Here is a 5,105-nt window from a genome sequence, read left to right as displayed (position 1 = left end):
GGACTCTGTTGCTCACTCATTGATCACATCCCCATGGCGAGGTGGCCATGTCAGCCCACAGAGGACGAGGATGCAGTCACTCCTGATGAGACTTGATAGGCTGGGATCAGATGGTGGGGGAGGAGGGCTCCCCCTTTCTGAGGAGTAGGTAAAGAGGGTAGGGGGAAGGGAAAAAGAGGGTGGGAGGAGATGAGGGAGGGGAATACAATTGGCATGTAAAGTGAATAAATTAAAATTAAACAAACTTAAAAAAAAAAAAAGAAATTAAAAGCCTTATATGCTACTCCATTTGCTGAGGTAGATCTAGCAATTCCTAATTATCAATACTGATGTTAATGATAGAAAATTTCAGAAATCCTCTGGATTTAGGTCTCTCTCTCTCTCTTTCTCTGTCTCATAACACACACACACACACACACACACACACACACACACACACACACACAAATGCAAATTAATGAACTTGGAATATTTGTTTTTACTCATAAATTGTATTCCATTTTCATCCATAAAAATGACTCAAGGATTCTCTCTCTCTCTTTTTTTTTAAGATTTTATTTATTTATTTTGTATACAATGTTTTGTCTGCATGTACACCTGCAAGCCAGAAGAGGGCACAAGATGTCATTATAGATGGTTGTGAACCACCATGCAGTTACTGGGAATTGAACTCAGGACCTTTGGAACACCAGGCAGTGCTCTTAACCTCTGAGCCATCTCTCCAGCCCCAAGGATTTCTTTACTAGTGTATTTTCACTGTACAAAGGAATTGGTTTCATAGTGACTTTTTTTTTCTACTCACAGAGAGCCACCTGCCTCTGCCTCTTTCACTGTTGATGAGTGTGTGGGCAGGCACAGCCTCTGTGGAGCAGTGTGGGTGGGGGCTGGGGTGTCTCGAAAGCCCAGAAGCACAATTACCATGTGACTCAGCTCTACCACTCTTGGGTGTCCAAGAGACTCTAAGGCGACTTCAGAAATACCTGTTCAAACCATGTTGGTGGCTGTTCTGTTCACAGTAACAATAGGAAATAACATTAGCCAAGTTGAAATATGGCACATCAACTCAATAGAATTTTCTTCATCCATAAGGAAAAATGAAACCAAGTTTGAAGATAAATGGGTGAACTAAAAAAAAAAAAAAAAAAGTTATAGTGAGCAGGATAACCCAGGCTCACCAAGGTGTAAGCTGTTGCTACACTTCTTGATTGCGCACCAGGATGAGTTGATAAGATCGTGCCACTGAAGACATCACACACTTCTGTTGAAACGTGAAGAGAAGTCAATTTGGAACTGAGCTGGAAGCTTCCTCTCCACTGGGCAGCTTTCGCAGCGTGGAAGGTGCCAGACCAGCTGCTGGGAAAACTCAGTAGAGGTCTTTTCCAGCTGTGCATCCTATAATCCACAATGCCAACCTGCCAGGCGAGATGCACCCATTTGTGCAATACCTGTATGGGGATAACCAATTGCTCTGTGATTGGATTTGAGGTCACACCTCTGAGGAAATTAACACTTTGTACTGTAAAGTGGTGAAAAGCTCTTGCCTGTGGGGGTCATAAGTTGGATGGGGAACTCGTTGCTATAGTTCAGCTATTCTGACACTACAACAACCTGCCTTCTGATATTTATACCACGGACACCTGATGCTCTCAGCCTTAACCAGAGAAGATTCTTTGCAGTGAAACAAGGTGAATGCAGAGATTCAGGGCTGTTACAAGGTACTGAGAACCTGCTGGTTGAGTGCTCACCTCACGCTTATGTGCCTGTGTGTACACAATATGCACATTAAATGCCTGTACATATGTGTGCCTTTGTATACCATGTACTTGTGTGCACACACATAAACGTGTGGGTGCATGTGAAGATATTTGTGTACTCTGCTCAATGCACACGTATGATTATATAAAGGTGTGTCAGTATGTGAATTGATGTATTAGTGCATAAATGTACACATACTTATGTGTGTTTGTATGTAGATGTGTGTGCATGCATGTGTGTTCATGTGTAGGTGTTCCTGTGGGTGCAAATATGTACACATACATGTGTGTACATTTGTGAGCTTCTGTCCCTATGTTTCACATATGTTAAAGTGTTCATTGCATGTGTGTGTACATGTATACATACATTTGTACACCTCTGCCTCTGTATACTTAGTTGTGCATTTGAATGATTTTATGGCTATAGAGTCATGCATGACATATATGTGGGCCTGTGTATATACTTCTATACATTGCTGTCTAGGCTCTTTCTTCAGTCCTCAGCTCACATTCATTCTTAGGACTGCTTTTACTTTCTCTGTGTTTTAAGATTTATTTTTATTTGTTAGCATGTATGTCTGTGCACCACATGTATGGAGTACTGGTGGGAGCAAGAAGAGGGCATTTGATTCTCAGGAACTGGAGTTACAGACATTTCTTAGAAACTGTCTCAATTTCTACCCTGTTCATGTCCTAAGAGACCTGGCTTTTTCTTCACCTCGCCTCTTGTAGCTGCTAGGTCCTCTTGCAACTTGCTTTTACTATTGGTGTCCATATCAAGTTCTAATAAAACTGTTCTCAGGCTTATGAATCCATTTAAATTCTTTCATTATTAGGACTAAGACCCCAAAGGGAACCCCAGTTTCCTGAGTAATGCTCATGATTGCACAATAAGTGTTTTACCCATTGAGCTGTCTTTCCTGCCCCCCATTAGGATTTCGAGTCACTGGGCATGCTGCCTCTGAGGGACTTTACAGATTTGGTTAAGTGAGGTGACAAGACCCCTGACAAATGTGAACATGGCCTGAGGTCTTCAGCAACATAGAAGGTAGCCAGCCAGCTGAGCACAGCCTGGTGCTCCTGCCACCGTGCCTTCTCCTGCTTCATGGACTGTGTCCCTTTGAATTGTAAACCGAAGTCCCCTTCTCTCTACAGCTGCCTCTTGTCCAGGGCTTGGTCACAGCGACAAGAATAAATAGCTAATGTTGAAAATTGGTATTAGAAAATGGAACCACTGTCACGATAAGCCTGACTCTGTGGCTCATGGCCTTTTGTTTGTGAGAGCAATGTGGAAGAATTTGGAACGTTGGGCCAGAAAAGCCCTCAAGTTCTGCAAACAGCTAAACGGCCAGCTGGGCATGGGCCACTTGCATGTCTGAGCTTGGTGGTGGGGGTGGACATGGACAGATCCCTGTGGCTCACTAATCCAGCTAGCCCAGCTGAACCAGCGAACTGAAAACTAAAGTAAAGAAGAACTGAAGAAGATGGGCGGCTGTCAACCCCTGGCCTTCACACATACCTACACATGCAAACACACCTGTGCGCACACGGGCATGAAGTGTGCTCTCTCTGACTCTCTCTCAGCTGACAATTGAGACTATTTTTTTCCTCAGAACATCAGTTCACACTCTTTGTGCTAAAGACTCTCGGGGTTAAGTCATGAATTGACAGCATTATTCACTCTAAGAGTTAAGCAGATTATTTTTAATAATTTATTCAGATTACATCTCGATTGTTATCCCCTCACTTGTATCTTCCTGTCCTCCCTCCCGCCCTCTTTCACCCTATTTCCCTCCCCTAGACCTCTGACAGAAGGGGACCTCTTCTCTTACCACAGAAGATTTTTCAAAAACAGCGACTTTCTGACAGAACTGGCTTTATCAAGGCTGGAAAAGGTTTTGGATCTTGGTGCCTGCTGAGAAACACCGGCACATGCGGTTGAGGTACTATTGACCTCTCTACTCACATGAAATGCTACTTAAGATCCCGGTTAGGTTAGAGTGTTACCAGGGGGAAAAAAAAGAAATTCGAACCAGGTTTGGGAGGTCGGGGGAGGGTGTCTTCAAAGCAATTCTAGTTCTTTGACTCAACTGTCTTCCTTGGTCTCTATACTTCTTAAAAGACAGTCAATGGTGAAGAAACAACCTGAATGCATCGATGGAGAATAGGAATCTTACACTTTTGCTGGGACCATTATGCAAAGCTCTGGTGGATCACTTCCCTGCCTCTGGGTTGCTTAGAAACCTATGAAGTCACCATCTGCTGCCTCCACCACCAGAGGTCCAGGATAAAAAGGACAAACCTACCACTGCTCTCCCTCTCTCTCTCTCTCTCTCTCTCTCTCTCTCTCTCTCTCTCAGGGGCGCCCTCTTTCCCTTTCTCTCTCACTGTCTCTGTCTCTCTCTACCCTCATGGCTCACTCAGGTCCTAACTCCTCCTCCTTTCCCTTCCCTCAAATAAATCTCTCTTTATCATACCTGTTGCGTGCCATCTCATTCTTAAAGATAGCAACCTCTTGCCCAAAGAGGCCAAGGTGTTAGGCGGAGCTCACCAAAGATGACCACTCAGATACCCTGTACAGGCAATTGAAAGCCTTTATTCCAGCTGGCTGGCACCACACCCAAAGGCTCAGGGACCTACCTGAGTCCACAAGTGTTCAGGTCACGGAATATAAGGGCACAGACCTCATTCAGCCATTTTGCTCAGCAGCTGCAAGGGGAGAAGGTGGAGTCTCACAGAGTAAGCAGTTTGAAGCAAGCAGTCGTAACAGAAACTAAGGTAAATGCTTAGCTGAGGGAGTTTCCTCACAACCCGGCAGTTAAACAAAAGCTGAGATAAGTTAGCGAGGACATCCCGATCTCTAGTTCCTAGTAGAGTTAGGTAAATTTCCACAGGCTGAACATACACCAGAGGTGGGGCTGGTAACTCCAGTCTCTGCAGGGGAAACCTAAAGAACCGAAGATCTCCCAGGATCTGAAACCTAAACTTTGAGGTGCTGGCCCCAGCCCCAGGCTGGACCTTGTTAAGTTTGCCTCTGGGTCAGGACAGGGAACTCATAGTCTCTGTTCTTTCATCAGGGATTCTGAGAAAGCCTTTGATCTAACAACAGAGAGGGGGGAGGGTCAACATGGAAAACAATGTCCTCTGTGATTCTGATGGAAATCATGAGGTCAGTGACACCCTGACCCAACCTACCAGATAGCACAAGTGGCAAAGGAGCCACAGGGCCCCTCCTAAGTCCCCAAGCGTACCCCAGAAACGGCCTCCATTGACCTTAGCATGAAAAAGAACAATGATTAATATTGCCTTCATCTTAAACCCCCTCAGGAAAGCATAGCCCCACGGAAAGTG

Source organism: Acomys russatus, chromosome 6 (assembly GCF_903995435.1).
Source record: "Acomys russatus chromosome 6, mAcoRus1.1, whole genome shotgun sequence".
Lineage (NCBI taxonomy): Eukaryota > Metazoa > Chordata > Mammalia > Rodentia > Muridae > Acomys > Acomys russatus.
This window is presented reverse-complemented; position numbering follows the sequence as displayed.